The 17,574-nt window shown below is 44.9% G+C and overlaps 1 protein-coding gene and 2 long non-coding RNA genes across 3 annotated transcripts in view; 1 reads left to right on the top strand and 2 right to left on the bottom strand.

Annotated features, from left to right (window-relative positions):
* LOC144671623 (uncharacterized) overlaps nt 1-17,574 on the bottom strand; it is a 1,108,978-nt gene that overhangs the window by 140,730 nt on the left and 950,674 nt on the right. The gene's annotated exons all lie outside the window — the stretch shown is intronic.
* LOC144671578 (uncharacterized) overlaps nt 1-17,574 on the bottom strand; it is a 66,867-nt gene that overhangs the window by 16,774 nt on the left and 32,519 nt on the right. Inside the window, exon 14 of the mRNA XM_078533538.1 lies at nt 3,073-3,257. The gene's annotated coding sequence lies outside the window, so the exon portion shown is untranslated. The remainder of the gene's footprint in view (nt 1-3,072; nt 3,258-17,574) is intronic.
* Nucleotides 9,133-13,879, top strand: LOC144671613 (uncharacterized). Its single transcript, XR_013573956.1, has 3 exons — nt 9,133-11,668; nt 12,762-12,903; nt 13,767-13,879. It is a non-coding gene; the product is annotated as an uncharacterized LOC144671613 (long non-coding RNA).

Below are 17,574 nucleotides of genomic sequence, written 5' to 3'. Positions count from 1 at the left end.
CTTGACACAGTCCAGGACAAAGACCTGCTTGATTGGCACCACATCCACAAACATTCACTGCCCCCACCATCAATGCACAGTAGCAGCAGCGTGTGTACCATCTACAAGATGCACTGCAGCAACTCACCAAGGCTCCTTCGACAGCACCTTCCAAACCCACGACCACTACCATCTAGAAGGACAAGGGCAGCAGACAGATGGGAACACCACCACCTGGAAGTTCCCCTCCAAGCCACTCACCATCCTGACTTGGAAATATATCGCCATTCCTTCACTGTTGCTGGGTCAAAATCCTGGAACTCCCTCCCTAACAGCACTGTGGATGTACCTACACCACATAGATTGCAGCTGTTCAAGAAGGCAGCTCACCACCACCTTCTCAAGGGCAACTAGGGATGGGCAATAAATACTGGCCCAGCCAGTGAAGCCCACTTTCTGTGAATGGATTTTTAAAAAATCTATTTATTGTGAAGTAGGTTCATTAGTGTGATTATAGTTGGGTCTGTCTGTGTGATTTAATTACATTTGGAGTCAAGTAGGCTGCAAGCTTGAAATCATCAAAAGAAGCTAGGTGATTGACATGCTAATGAGTAAACATGGATGTTGGCTTAACATGTCAAGTGTGAAGGGAATTTGCATTTTTAGATAAATGAAGCTATTGTTGGATTTCAAAGGGATGTTAGTCTGTTTACAACTCACCAGATAAGTAAGGTTAAGGAGTGTGTTTATTTTTCCCAAAGGTTACTGACAATATTGGCAACATGAAAGTTTTTATATTATGAGAAAGATAAAGTTTCAAAGACATATGGAACAATAGAAATCACATAATAAAAAGAACCTTATATAAAGGAGAATGAAAGGCTATGTGGAGAAGGCTATGTAAGATCTAACAGGAGTGTGTGAAACTGCCTTTAAGAAGCCTCCAGCCATTTGCGCCTAAGTCTGCTATGTAAAGTAACTGAACATGGGGAAGCCATTTGGAATTCCACTGTCCAGTGGGTATTGTGTTAACTTGCTGGTTTAGTTTTAAATCTAAAATCTATTTTGGACTGTTACCTTAAAGGGGGTGTGCAACCGGAAGTCAGTTCAATTAGGATTTGTTATAGTAGTTATTGTAGTTCTATGTATGTGCTTGAAATCTTTTATTTTGTTAATAAATATTCTAATTTAATTTTAAAAATCGTGAAAGGTCTTGGTTGACTCATTACTTCTGAATCAGTGCACACATCTTCTCGTAATAAATACAAATTTCAAAGCCTTGATAGTGACCTTGTGAATTTGATCTGCCTGGCACACATCATCTGCCATGTCATAACACAATTAAACAGCTAACAGGAGGAGGTGGCTCCGCAAACATCCCCATCCTCAATGATGGGGGAGCCCAGCACATCAGTGCAAAAGATAAGGCTGAAGCATTGGCAAGAATCTTCAGCCAGAAACACCAAGTAGATGATCCATCTCGGTCTCCTCCGGAGATCCCCAACATCACAGATGCCAGTCTTCAGCCAATTTGTTTCATTCCACATGATATCAAGAAACGAATGAAGGCACTGGATACTGCAAAGGCTATGGGCCCTGACAACATTCCGGCAATAGTACTGAAGAGTTGTGCTCCACTACTTGCCAAGCCCCTAGCCAAACTGTTCCAGTACAGCTACAACACTGGCATCTACCCAGCTATGTGGAAAATTGCCCAGGTATGTTCTGTACACAAAAAGCAAGACTAATCCAACCCAGCCAATTACCATCCCATCAGCCTACTTTCAGTTATCAGTAAAATGATGGAAAGTGTCATCAACAATGCTATCAAGCTGCACTTACTCAGCAATAACCTGCTCACTCACTCTCAGTTTGGGTTCCGCCAGGGCCACTCAGCTTATTACCTCATTACAGACTTGGTCCAAACATGGACAAAAGAGCTGAACTCCCGGGCTGAGGTGATAGTGACTGCTCTTGACATCAAGGCAGCATTTGACCGAGTGTGGCATCAAGGAGCCCTAGCAAAACTGGAGTCAATGGGAATCAGGGGGAAAACTCAACTGGTTGGAGTCATACCGAGCACAAAGGAAGACGGTTGTGGTTGTTGGAGATCAATCATCTCAGTCCCAGGACATCACTGCAGGAGTTCCTCAGCGTAGTGTCCTCGGCCCAAATATCTTCAGCTGCTTCATCAATGACCCTCCTTCTATCATAAGGTCAGAAGTGGGGATGTTCACTGATGACTGCACAAAGTTCAGCACCATTCGTGACTCCTCAGATACTGAAGCAGTCCATGTCCAAATGCAGCAAGACCTGGACAATATCCAGGCTTGGGCTGACAAGTGGCAAGTAACTTTTACACCACACAAGTGCCAGGCAATGATCATCTCCAACAAGAGAGAATCTAACCATCACACCTCTGACATTCAATGGCATTACCATCGCTGAATCCCCCATCAGCATCTTGGGGGTTACTATTGTCCAGAAACTGAACTGGACTAGCCATATAAATACCGTGGCTACAAATCAGGTCAGATGCTGGGAATTCTGTAGTGAGTAACTCACCTCCTGCCTCCCCAAAGCCTGTCCACCATCTACAAGGCACAAATCAGGAGCGTGATGGAATACTCCCCACTTGCCTGGATGAGTACAGCTCCAACAACACTCAAGAAGCTGGACACCATCCAGGACAAAGCAGCCCATTTGATTGGCACATCCACAAACATTCACTCCCTCCACCACCGACGCACAGTAGCAGCAGTGTGTGTACCATCTACAAGATGCACTGCAGTAACTCATCAAGGCTCCCTCAACAGCACCTTCCAAACCTGTGACCTCTAGCACCTAGAAGGACAAGGGCAATAGACACATGGGAACACCATCATGTTCCCCTCCAAGTCACTCACCATCCTGAGTTGGAAATATATCATCGTTCCTTCACTGTCGCTGGGTCAATATCCTGGAACTCCCTCCCTAACAGCACTGTGTGTGTACCTATACCACATGGACTGCAGCGGTTCAAGAAGGCCGCTCACCACCACCTTCTCAAGGGCAATTAGGGATGGGAAAGAATAAAAGAAAATGTCCTCTTACCCTTCTCTGCTCCAAGGAGAACAGTCCCAGCTTCTCCAGTCTCTTCACATTAACAGGAGTTCCTCATTCCTGGAACCATTCTGGTAAATCCCCTCTGCGCCCTCCAAAAAACCTTTACATCTTTCCTAGTGTGGTGCCCAGAATTGGACACAATGCACCAGCTGAGATCTAATTGAGGTCTTGGCCTTTATGAAATCAAAGATTCAGAATTTCAGTAAATGTTCTTAGCACAAACTCAAGATCTGACAAAGGCATTTTTGTAATAAAGTTAAGAAAGAACAAGCAACACAAAACAAGTCTTAAAAAGGACATCAGGATCCTGAATGGAATTCTGGCAATGGGTCTGCTTGGTTCAACACAGTATTACACAACAGCTCGGTGATGTTAACACTTCATGAATTGTGCCTGCACTGAAACAAAATGTTATTGTAAATGTAATAAAAAGAACAAGATTAAATGACAGGGCAGCAATAAGAGCTTACAATTGGGCTCAGTATCTTGGGCTGTGGTTAAAGAGAAACCAAACCTCCTTTCGAATGAGACGTTAAACTGAGGCCCAGTCTACTCTCTCAGATCGCATGGCCACTATTTTTAAACAGACCAGGGGAGTTATCCCCAGTTTCCTGGTCAATATTTATCCCACACATAAACAGATGGTTTGGTCATTATCACATTGCTGTTTGTAGGAGCTTTCTGTGTGCAAATTGGCTGTCCCATTTCCTACATTACAACAATAGGTACTTCAGGAGTACTTGGCTACAAAGATCCTGGTGCCTAGTGAAAGGTGCTGTACAAAGTCTTCCTTTTGTTTCCTGATCACTTTCCATCGATTCCAACTAGAGTAGCAGTGACCTTTTGGGGGTGCTTGAGGGGTTAGTTGGAGGTTTCGAGAGGTGGAGTGGGGGCTTGGGGGGGCTAGGGGAAGGGGCTGAGTTGGTCTACAGGTATGTCCTGGAAGTAGGATTCTGAATGTGTCAACCTGCTCCTCATTGCCCCACAGAAATTAAACCTTCAAAGTATTTGTGCCATTTCAGTGTTCCCTCTATAAAAATGAGGCAGAAATTGATATTGCGCATTATGCACTAATTTTGATCAGGGTTTTGGAACCAGGGGAAGTTTCCTCCAACCCCGATTTACACATGGAAGCACCATCATGCTCTTCAGGAAGGCTCTGACCTGCATTTTGTCTCCTTACCTTTCATGCACCCCCCCCCAAAAACAGGGGAAACATTGTTAACTTTTCACTCCATCCACACTCCACAGCTGAAGAATGCAGACAGGCTGAGATCCTCAGGTGACCAGCACCAAGAGAACAAGGGCTTCATCGCCCAGGAACAAGCTTCCAGCATGAAAAACAAAGCTCATTCATTCATTCATAAAATATTGAGAAACAAGATTGTTCAAATACACCATTAAATATCGACAAACTGGTACATCAAGGTGAGCTTATCATAAAGTGCAAACAAGCAACTGAGGAACTGTTGTGCATCAATATGCAAAAGTCACAGGAAATTGGTTTGGACCCAAAAGACACGGAGTTTTGCTGATGGTTTGGTCCTCTTCTCATTAATGTCCAAAGGGGACATTGGGTGGAATTTGAACTGTGCTGTTCCTGACGGCATAACTGGCTCCATGGACCACTTCCATTCTCTTGCTCTTTCCTGTTTCCCACACATTTTTAAGGGACTCACACAGGAAACCCATGTGATTCTGTAGCATGGGAAGCATTTCATCAATGAAGCCTGCGTCAGGTGACAATGCTGCAGCTACTAGTGAGCTATAAAAGAGTTTCCTGGACAAAAGAAGGGTGGGGAGAGGGGGGTAACTTTGCAGCAAAGCCATAACTTTGCTGCCAAACAGCAGTTTAACATTTCCTTCATTGCCTTTGCTGGCTGGTAGCATTCTGACCTCTGGTGCTGCCGTTGTGGGCATTGCTGCCTCTGTTGACTGGCTGTTGCCATATTGTCTCCTCAGATTGCTGGAATATTGGGTGTTTGAGACCCCTAGGTATTCCAGCAATTGAACTGTGTGAAGAAGACAAACAGTGAGATGAGAACTTGTGTGTCCATGGATTTCACCCAGAGAGCTGATGATCGGTGAGATTTTCAACCCTTTCCATTGTCCACAACTGAAAATGCACCCAACACACCCAGGGCACCAGGCTCTTCCTCCCATGCCCATGACCCCAGTCCACACACCCCCACTCCAGCTCTCCCCCAATGCACTGACTCACTCTTGCTGGTCCCGAGCCTCCATTCAGGCAGCAATTCTCCTGCTCCCTTCCCTTGTACTGCAGAGTTCAACAAGGAAAGCCACTGACCTCAGACACAACCACACAAATCCGACAGGCAGAAGCCACCTTTAAATGAATGTAAACTGGGTGCCACAATTCTCATGTGCCGCTGACTTTATCTTGAAGGTAGGGTGTATCTATTTAAAAGGTTTGATGCTAATAAGTACTTAAGGCATACAAATATAGTATAAGTAGCATCCCGCCACAGGCTGGTGTGAGGCTTGACAAGCCACAAATACACTGCTGACTTAATTTCTACATCTTAATCTGCCGGCAGGAAATTGAATTTTTGGCTCCCACCTAATTAAGTCAGTCTGCATACTGCGTTTCCTGCGCTTTCAAGCTCTGCATCTGATTCACGCAACTGCCTGGGATACATGCAGGCCCAAAATGGTGGCACCCAAGCACAGATTGCAAATGGAACATTATACCCCACTATTTTCCCCCTTGTTATCTGCCATAAGGCTAATTTCTCCTCCAGTCTGTACACATTCAATCCACTAAATAAAGCAAAACAGAGTAGCGGTTATTGCCAGCTCCATGAACAGCCCCTGGATTCTGTGTTCATTGTAACAGGAAGTCATTTAGCTCCTCCGGCCTGTTCTGCTATTCTGGTAACTAAGCTCCATTTACCTGTCGTTGCTCCATGTCTCTCAATACCTACCCAACAAAAATCTATCAACTTCAGTTTTGAAAATTCTAATTGAACCCCAGCACCCACTATATTTTTGCAGAGTTCCAGTTTTCCCTGACCTTTTGTGAGAAAAATTGTTTCCTGATTTCACTCCTGAACACCTTAGCTCTAATTTTAAGATTGTCTGGGCTCCCCCAGCAGAGGGAATAGTTTCTGTCTCAATTTTGAGTTTATTTGTTTCAAAATACAAATGAGCTTATCATGTTTATGCAGAATTTTGCGATCAGGGTGACCTAACACGACACAAAGTGTCAGCTACAATGTGTGATTTATCAGCTGTAAATTTGGGCGACGCATTGATCCAAAGTCGAGGTGCCCTTACTTAGCCAGATCAGCAGAAATGCCAGGCAACTTTCAAAACCCTTGGCCATAAATTTCTGCTGTTGACAAACTTCTGACACAAGCAGCCTCTCCCTTGGCCATTGGTCAACAGAATTTGCTTATCTTAACCAGAGTGGGCTTTAGCAGGGAGTATATAGGAGGGACTTGCCTCACAAACACATCAGAGAAACTTGCAGATTTCCAGGTAAGAACTGCATTGTTACTACTTTTTTTGGGCTGGGAAAACCGAGATTGAAACTATTTTCTGTACAGCGGGGATTGCTACTGGAGGCAACTCCAAAGTTTTAATTAGATTTTCTACTTCATGACAAGGAGAGAGAGAAATGAGAGGAACAATGATAGTTCAGGATTCTGGTCACTAACTGGAAATTCAACAACATTTGGAAAAGGTACATTTAAAAGAATGGAGTGAAAGGAGAGAGCACAGGAAAAAAACCCAGTAATGGTGCTGAAGTACTGTTATCTGCTGATTCTGCTTTATGAGCAGTTTTTAGAAACAAGTTAAAAAGTGAGAAATTGAAAAGAGAAGGAATGAAATATAAAACTTAAGAAAGGCATTTTCCTGGTTCAAGCCTTTTGTGTGACTGTCCACATAGGATCCTGTTCAGTAGAAAATGAGATGATTTTAATGACTTTGTGAATTTCTCTCACCCAAACTTTCTTTTACCCAATATAATTTTCCCCCTCTCTCCTGAAGATTCTGGTCCCTAGTCTTACAGGCGCTAGCTGTCCCTCCCATAGCCGAGTTGGCTATACTGCAGCCAGGACCTGACCCGTCATCTGACAGTGATCAGGGATCTGAGCCCAACCAGATTCCCCCCAGCCCAATCTAACCCAGTGTATTGTGTGTGACCAGCTGAAGTGTTCTTATCACACCTCAGCAAAGGCCAGCTACCTGAGCACAGAACCTGGGAGCGGGTTTGTATAAACCAGTGTCATATCCAACAGCTTCACTGAGAGAGCCCCATGCAACCCTCGATTCCATCCGAACCTTAATTGTTGTAAGCATTAGAGATTAATGCTGCAAAGGGTCTGTATCAGCTCCATACTGCATCATTTTTCTTCCTGTTGCAGAGCGGTATTGAAAATTATTCAATTATCAACAGAAATTCGTTGCAGTTTTGTGACATATCTTTGTACATGAGTAGGGGAAGCGTGTGTCTGTCAATGCAATTGGGCTGAATCAATTTTCTGCAATAGTGTGAAACAAGGGATACTAATCATCAGCCTACTTTCCACTCTTAATTCCACTGGAGTCAGTAGAATAAAAACAGTACTGCCACGTTCTTATCACCCATTAACCATACCCATCGTGTATGCAAGTGTCCAAGTGTGTGAGTGGGAGTCGGTGCTCAGTTATCTGTATTTGTGTGTGTCTGAGTGTGTACACACACGTATCTGTTTAGCTGCAATGTTGCTCAAGGTTAATGCGTCCCTGTTAGAGAGACCACATCTAGCACCTCTGGGACTGAGGCTGGTGAATCTGAATTGCAGCCCACACACAGTCAGAGTGAGAGAGGAAGGGGATCAGTCCTTTCAGAGGGCACTTCATCTTTTACTTTGCTCTCTCTGACTTCAATGACTTATTGTAAAGTTGGATGCATCATTGGTGCCAACACCCAGGTCTCATCTTCCAGGTGAAATTAGTTTATAACCATATTATGGTCAGTGAAACTTACTACTTCTAGCTGAATTAAATTAAACCTAAGAATTGTTAGATCCAAGTATTCATTTCATTTAACATTTTTCAGTAATTTTAGTGTGTGTTCAGTTGGCAGTGCCAACAGTATAACTTGCCTTCAACATGGTGTAGAGAGGGGAGTCCTGCTCCTGATTATACTAGCCCTGCACTCTGGTTGGAAACTGAACATTAGGGAAGGTCAGTCTTGGACTTTATCATTATCGTTCCAAATCCAAAAACTATATCGCACATCACTGCCTGACCTCAGCCACGAACAAACAAGAGCTTACATTTGTGTATCACCTTTCACAAACTCAGGTTGACCTGAGGTGCCTGTAACTCACCACACACTAGGGCGGAATTAAAACCATTCCACACTGTTCCTGATGGTGGAACAGGAAGTGGGCACCTCTCCCACTGTTTTGCTTTCTCTTTGCTGGTTCCCACGTGATTACAATTAAAATTTAAAGTGCTGTCGGCGTGCACAGGAGACACGTGTGATCACACGGCAGGGGAAGCTTTTCAGTGGTGAAACCTGACATCAGCTGACAATCAGCAGCTGTGGACCAACAATAAAAGAACCTCCTGGGCAAACAGGGTGGTTTTTGGATCATAGCCACAACTTTCCTGTCCAAACCCATTTCCATTAACATCAGACTTATTGAGAACACAAATGTGGCATGAATGTTTTTCAAATTTAAATTTCACTTGTAAATATTTCACATTATATTGATTTCACTTTGTTCATGTGTGCATCCTTGTTATTTGTTGAGACTAACTTAGTCAGAGAGCTAAATGTACTGGCAGGTCTTATGGTTGGCACAAATTAATGTTCATGGGAGTTAGGGATATTAATTGTGGAAGAAACAATGTTGTGTTTTTGCATTCATTCTTTCTTGACTGCTCACACTGCCCAGTGCTGCACTCACCGCTGTGTGGGACATGGGTGAACTTGCAGGCTCAGCTGACTCTCCCTTTTCTGCATTGTAAAGGACATTGTCTAAAATCACTCTCAGCGGGGATAACTGAAATGTTATAGGTGAACTCAGAGCCCTGTAAGGACTCTGCCAGCCAACAACCCGAGATGGACCTGCACATGGACAGTACTGACACCGGCCTTTAGGCCCCTCATTTTTTTTACCTTCACTGACTATTCCCTCAACACCCAAGATGCCAAGCCTTCGCTCTTTTACTCCCCCTCAACCCCACCCTCTGTCCTGCCTTCAATCCCTCATGCACTTTGGCATCACTCCACACACACACCCCCACACCACTGACTAACCCTTGTCAGTCCTGAGACCCCACGAAAGCAGCCATTTTCCTGCTTCTCTCCCTTGTGCTGCAGAGTTCAACAAGGAAAACCACTGATCTCAGGCACCACTACACAAAGCTTACTACTGCACACCACCTTTAAATGAACACGAACCAGGTGTCATGAGACTCATGTGGCCCTGACTTTATCTTGAGTGCAGGACGTAATTAAAAGAGGTTTTGCACTGATGAGAATTCATGACATGCTCCAGGTAGGAACTCGCCACAGGCCAGTGTGAGGCCTGACACACCACTGACTTTATCTCAACCCGCCATTGGAAAATTGAAATTTCACTCACCTAATTCAGTCACCCTGCACGCCACGTTTTCTGCTCTTGCGGACTCCATAAGACCCTGCCCTTTGTGTGTTTACATACCTGCATTCTAAACCTGTCCTTGTATTCCTCGTAGCCCTTCCTAGACCGCCCCTTTCTAACATGGTCCTTCTGTAGTGCTGTCCAAAGCCCACTTTACATGCCTTGTTTCTCTTTTCTACTTCTAAATGCTGGTGTCCACCCCCTGCCAATTTAGCTTAAACCCTCCCCAATGACAACAATGAACTGCGCGAGGACAACATCACCAGTCTTCTTTAGGTGCAACCCATCCCTTCTGGATAGGTGCCTTCTATCCCAGAACTGGTCCCCAGGTCCCACGCATCTGAAGCCCTCCCTTCTGCACCATGCCTCAAGCCACACATTGATCTTTCCTATCTTCATATTTCTACTCCCACGAGTAATCCAAAAATGCTACTTTTAACTTCCTCCTGAGCTGCTGAAGGTCTGACTGTAGGGTGTGTGCCACAACTTCTGACTCACTGCCATCTCCCTGCAGGATATTCTGCACCCTCTCTGTGATGTCTTTGGCACCCTGGCACCAAGGAGGCAACACATTTTGTGGGACTCACGATGAAAGTATCAGAAATACCTGTCCTTTTCCCCTAACTATGGAATCTCCTATAATGATTGCATTCCTATATGTTGCTGCTCTGTCCTGGTCTACTGGTGTATGGTCTGGACAGCACTCCTTCAAGGTCGTCACCCCCAGCAGTCTGCAAACCAGATCGGTTTAAAGATGGCACATACCCTGAAAACACCTATATTTCTTCCCTCTTACTACTCTTCCTGATGGCCACCCATCTACTATCCTGAACTCCCACTGTGGGGTGGCTGCCTCCTGGAATGTAGGATCCAGGAAACAATCATCCTCCCAGATGCTCCATAGTGACTCCAGCTCCCCTCAAGCTCAGAAATCCTGAACTCAAGCTCAAGCAAATGGAGACATCCCTACACATGTGGGCTCCCAAGACACAGGAAGTTCCCACCTGGGGCAGGAGTTGCAAGCAATGGGTCTTGATGCCCATCCATGATCTAAAAAAAAAACCTCTATTCCCTCTTTTGCAATCTAGTTAGTACCTTGTTTAAACTATTAATTCAAATTAATGCCTTTAAACCTGCTCTGTGCTAATACACTTATTAATTCATTTAAGATTATACTTACTCCAATTGGAACTTATAATTTTACAGCTCCTAGTTTGGACGAATGCCCTACTTTAGAGAAAGAAATACTCACCAACCAATCACTTACTTGCTCTCTTGTGACATCAAACTTTGATTTTTCCTCCCCCTTTTTACCAAATATGGTAAGTCCGTTCTGAACACTCCACCCGCCTCCCCACCCAATACCCCAAACAGCTCCTTTATCCTCCCACTCATCTTGCTGTGCTCTCACTCTAGGTGCTACTCTTTTATCCATCCCACTGGTCTTACTGTGCTCTCACTCTTGGGATGAAGAGAGGATGAGAGTAGAGAGGAGAAGGGAGAGAAGGGGTGAGACAAAGGATGGGAATGAGACAGAGAGAGCAGAAGGGAGAGAGAGGAGTTCAAGAGAAAGATGAGGAAGAGAGAGAAGTGAGTCAGAAAGGTTGGATAAACAGCATAACAAGCACCTATCAATTCCAGAAACAACTGTAACAGTAAGAGAGGCACAGCAATGAGTGAAAGCCAGAAAGTGACAATAATGCATGATAGTGATATAGAAACAGCAAGCGAGATGATGGAATAAAGAAAGAGATCTTCAATATTTTCCAGCATGCTATGAATAAGTTGGAGACTCTGGATGCAGCACATTATTGGTACCTATCCATTAACTCAAGGCCAATCCTCTTAACCCATTATTTTCCTCTAATTTAAGGCACAAAGGGAGAAAAGAAAAATCAAAATGAAGATTCAAGTCGTAGCTTTGGCTGTTGTAGTTGCCTTCAGCGCAATGCTGGCTGGTATGTGGGTGACTCCTTACTTTTAAACATAAAAAACAAATCACATTTTTTCTTGGCAAGTTCATTTTGTTCTAAAGGAAAACATGATCAGCACTAGTGTATGAAATATTGGCCACTTTTTATATTCAGTGTCAGCCCTGCACACTACCAGCTTATGAATGCTCAGATTAGTTGCAAAGCTCCCTCTACACTGTCCTCATCAAACACTCCCAGGGAAGGTACAGCACGGGGTTAGATACAGAGTAAAGCTCCCTCTACACTGTCCTCATCAAACACTCCCAGGGCAGGTACAGCATGGGGTTAGATACAGAGTAAAGCTCCCTCTACACTGTCCCCATCAAACACTCCCAGGGCAGGTACAGCATGGGGTTAGATACAGAGTAAAGCTCCCTCTACACTGTCCCCATCAAACACTCCCAGGGCAGGTACAGCATGGGGTTAGATACAGAGTAAAGCTCCCTCTACACTGTCCCCATCAAACACTCCCAGGACAGGTACAGCATGGGGTTAGATACAGAGTAAAGCTCCCTCTACACTGTCCCCATCAAACACTCCCAGGACATGTACAGCTGAAGTTGGATGGATCTCCTATCAAACACCCTAAATTTAGTATTAACACTATGGTCGATCTTAACTTCATCCAGTGGAATGAAGTATGGGAGGGTTAAATTTGCCCAACTCCTTTCACTGATCTCCCGACAATGGCGACAGTTCATTTTCATGGACTTTGAAGTTGGCTACAGGCTGGGGCCTGATTTAAAATAGAATGTTGCTGCATGATGACCCAGCTCCCAAAAACTGTCAATCAGTCACACCACACCTACTGAATCCTGCCTCGCATTAAATTCTCCAGATCCATCAGACCCCTGTGCTTGATGGGACAGGGTACCAAATCAATCATATCCTGCCTTGCTCTGCACAATCTAATTGCTGCCCAAGTTAAAATTGTTTCCTCTATAATCAATAAAATCATTGGCTAAGACAAATGCTTCACTGAATTGGGATTGGATTCTTGTGTGTATGAATTGTTGTGCTTGGTGTTAAGTGCTTTGCCACTCAGCCAATCTTCATCTCTCTCGTCTCTATTTTTCAGCATCTTATGCAGTTCCCTTGGGCGAAACCCTTTCTGCATCAGAGTCCTCAGGAGCTGATCAAAGTTATTCGGAGAGCATTATGCAGCATGGGAAAGAGCTTTGGGAAAGCATCAAGGAGTCACAACTGGTTCAACAGGGAGGGTGAGGAGCTACAAAATTCCATTTGATGCTAAAAAACAGCCAAACGTGTTTCATAAAATTTCAGGTGGAAACTTCATATGAAGCTCAGGCAGTTGGGAAAAGAAATCCTCATTTGTACACAACGAAATTTTTTGTGAATTTTGTGCTGACTTAGCAATAGGTAGGAATACATAGATTTTTAATAAAGTTCCCTCTACATCGTCACCATCAAACATTCCCAGGGCAGGTACAGCACGGGGTTAGATACAGAGTAAAGCTCCCACTACACTGTCCCCATCAAACACTCCCAGGGCAGGTACAGCATGGGGTTAGATAAAGAGTAAAGCTCCCTCTACACTGTCCCCATCAAACACTCCCAGGACAGGTACAGCACGGGGTTAGATACAGAGTAAAGCTCCCTCTACACTGTCCCCATCAAACACTCCCAGGACAGGTACAGCACAGGGTTAGATACAGAGTAAAGCTTCCTCTACACTGTCCCCATCAAACACTCCCAGGACAGGTACAGCACAGGGTTAGATACAGAGTAAAGCTCCCTCTACACTGTCACCATCAAACGCTCCCAGGGCAGGTACAGCACGGGGTTAGATACAGAGTAAAGCTCCCTCTACACCGTCCCCATCAAACACTCCCAGGACAGGTATAGCACGGGGTTAGATACAGAGTAAAGCTCCCTCTATGCTGTCCCCATCAAACACTCCCAGGACAGGTACAGCACGGGGTTAGATACAGAGTAAAGCTCCCTCTACACCGTCCCCATCAAACACTCCCAGGACAGGTACAGCACGGGGTTAGATACAGAGTAAAGCTCCCTCTGCACTATGCCACATACATTGCAGTAATATTTGCCTCTTATTTTTCAGGGAGATGGTTAGTAGTGCCGTGAGCCGCTTACCTGAATTTCTGCAGAGTGTTGGGAAAAGTCTGGCTGGTGTCTTTCAAAGCACAGAGCAATAATAAAAAGTGATTTTCGTTATCTGTGTTCTTTGTGAAATTTATTTCAAGTAAAAAAAAAACTAATCTTAAATTTCCCTAGATTTTGGGATTTCAAATCAGCTATCATGGTGCTGAAGCAACCTGAGCTGAATGATTTCAAAAATGGTTGTGGCTCCATCCATTTTGAGGATAGTTATTCCCTCCTTGGAAAGGGTGGTCAATGCGGATAAAGGCAAAATACTGCCGATGCTGGAAATCTGAAACAAAAACAAAAATGCTGGAAAAACTCAGCAGGTCTGACAGCATCTGTGGAGAGGAAGACAGAGTTAACGTTTTGAGTCCGTATGACTCTTCATCAGAGCTGATGCTGTCAGACCTGTTGTGGTCAATATGGAATTGGATTGGGCATTGCTAATGATATTTTAGGCTCCTTACATCCTGGTTGTGACTAGTAATTGAAAGTTAAATCAGTAAATGTAGATTAAAGTCTGGATGGTTTGGTGGAGTCCAGCCAGTCCCATATCATTTCTGATGCTTTTCCAATACTGAGAAACAAACATTGATAGTAAAGATGGAGCTTAATCAGAAGATCAAGTGGATCTGAATGGTTAACTCATATCACTGGAGGAAAAGCTTTTAGGCTATGAAAGAACAAGAGGCCTCAGTTAGCCTGCTGGGTGAAAGAAGCGGCCAGCGTAATGCCAAACTGCACAGTCCAGAAGAGCCCTGTTTTTCTAGGGTTTGGTAAGAAGGGAGAGAGACCCAGCCAGTAATCTTGTTGACATGTGCCTGGCTATTGGTTCGAAGGCAAGAGCTGCCTTTCGCCCAGTGAACCTATCATGGTGTGACAACAAGCTGTTGAATGTGAATAGCACTAGAGTGGAGACTGTCCTCATGCACATGAACCCTCCAGCAGGTCCTGGATCGTGATCAGGAACAGGGATCCTGGCTGATTCTCTATCATCGTGACACCAAGGCTAGTTTCAGAGCCAGAATTCCCTGCAGTCTGAGGGTAACATTATGGTGCTGGAAGCACTATTTTAATTAATTTTTGAACTCAGTTTCTGCAGGCATCATTTCTCTATATCATATAGTCATTGGTCATTTATAATTGGCCAACACCCAATAAACCCCCAGCAACTGCACCACAATTTTAACCCCATAAAATGAACTGCATGAAAAATATAGATTTTCTGGATTACAAGGCAAAAATCAAAACTTGAGCTTTGTTCTCAAGTCTTCAAATTAGTTTGATTAGATTCCAGACTATAAATCACTTCTGGGTATCTGTTATTCTATAAGCCCCTAAACCCCACCAAACCCCTCGATTAGATTCCAGACACTAACTCACTCCCAGGGAGTTGTTATTCTATCTATAAATCATCTGAAATACTTGATTAGTTTGCAGCAAATCAATTGCAAACATCAGTTAATCTGTGCATGTATAAAGCGGAGAGGTGTCAGCTGTGGCTCAGTTCATAGCACCCTCGCCTTTGAATCAGAGGGTTGTGGGTTCATGTCCCACTCCCGGAAAACCAAGAACTGTGATTGTACTCAAAGAGTTGTAATCCGTGACTGTTGATAACTCGAAAGAGTATAAAGTTCTTCATCAATCTGTTTACACTGGTCTAGATTTTCCTTTTATAGCACCAATGGTAACCCATTCAAAGTAAATGGTTACCGAGTGCAACACAATCAGAATATCTATGTCACGACTTTAATGTACAGAGTGAAAGGTTTTTTGTTAGAACATTGTAGCTGAGTCCCATCGCCTGGAATTATTCTCACCGGCCGTGTTTCTGATCCTGGTCCTCAGGAGCTCAGATTAATGGGTCTAGATCTTCTCACAATCTGTCAAGTCAAATCCAAGCCCTGACATTCAAATTGCTTATCCACAGCCTCAGTCACCCCAATATCCACAGCTTCAGTCACCCCAGTATCCACAGCCTCAGTCACCCTGGTATCCACAGTCTCAGCCACCCCGATATCTACAGTCCGAGTCACCCTGATATCCACAGTCCGAGTCACCCCGATATCCACAGTCTTAATCACTCCAATATCCACAGTCTCAGTAATCCTGACATGCACAGTTGCAGTCACCCCGATATCCACAGTCTCAGTCACTCCGATATCCACAGTCTTAATCACTCCAATATCCACAGTCTCAGTTATCCTGACATGCACAGTTGCAGTCACCCCGATATCCACAGTCCCAGTCACCCAAATATCCAGCCTTAGTCACCCCGATATCCAGTCTTAATCACCCCGACATCCACAGTCTCAGTAATCCCGACATGCACAGCCTCAGTCACCCTGATATCCACAGTCTTTGTCACCCCCATATACACAGTCACAGTCACCCCGATATCCACAGTGTCAGACACCCCGATATTCAGAGTCTCAGTCACCCCGGTATACACAGTCTTAGTCACCCTGATATCCACAGTGTCAGTCACCCCGATATCTACAGTATCAGTAACCCTGATATCCACAGCCTCAGTCACCCCGATATCCACAGTCTCTATCACCCCGATATCCAGACTCAGTCACCCCAATATCCACAGTCTTAATCACTTAATCACCCCGATATCCACAGTCTTAATCACTTAATCACTCCGATATCCACAGTCTTAATCACTTAATCACTCCGATATCCACAGTCTCAGTAATCCCGAAATGCACAGCTTCAGTCACCCCGATATCCACAGTCTCAGTCACCCCGATATCCACAGTCTCAGTCATTCCGATATCCATAGTCCAAGCCGCCCCGATATCCACAGTCCGAATCACCCCGATATCCAGTCCGAATCACCCCGATATCCACAGTCCGAATCACCCCAAAATCCACAGTCCGAATCACCCCGCTATCCACAGTCCGAATCACCCCGATATCCACAGTCTGAATCACCCCGATATCCACAGTCCGAATCACCCCGCTATTCACAGTCCGAATCACCCCGATATCCATAGTCCGAATCACCCCGCTATTCACAGTCCGAATCACCCCGATATCCGCAGCCTCAGTCACCTTGATATCCAGTCTCAGTCACCCCAATATCCACAGCCACAGTCACTCCGATATCCAGACACCCAGTCGTCCCGATATCCACAGTCCGAATCACCCCGAGATCCACAGTCCGAGTCACACTGATGTCCACAGCCTCAGTCACCCCGAGATCCACAACCTCAGTCACCCCGATATCCACAGTCTGTATCACCCCGATATCCAGACTCCCAGTCATCCCGATATCCACAGTCCGAATCACCCCAATATCCATAGTCCAAGTCACCCCGCTATCCACAGTCCGAATCACCCCGCTATCCACAGTCCGAATCACTCCGTTATCCACAGTCTGAATCACACTGATATCTATAGTCCAAGTCACCCCGCTATCCACAGTCCGAATCACCCAGCTATCCACAGTCCGAATCACTCTGCTATCCACAGTCTGAATCACCCCGATATCCACAGTCTGAATCACCCCGATATCCACAGTCCGAATCACTCCGCTATCCACAGTCTGAATCACCCCGATATCCAGTCTGAATCACCCCGATATCCACAGTCTGAATCACCCCGATATCCACAGTCCGAATTACCCAGATATCCACAGTCCGAATCACTCCGATATCCACACTCCAAGTCACACTGATGTCCACAGCCTCAGTCACCCCGAGATCCACAGCCTCAGTCACCCTGAGATCCACGGCCTGTCACCCTGATATCCATAGACC

The sequence above is a fragment of the Cetorhinus maximus genome, chromosome 2, assembly GCF_964194155.1.
Source record: "Cetorhinus maximus chromosome 2, sCetMax3.hap1.1, whole genome shotgun sequence".
NCBI classification, from domain to species: domain Eukaryota; kingdom Metazoa; phylum Chordata; class Chondrichthyes; order Lamniformes; family Cetorhinidae; genus Cetorhinus; species Cetorhinus maximus.
Note: the sequence above shows the minus strand (reverse complement) of the source record. Positions and strands in the feature narration are given on the sequence as shown.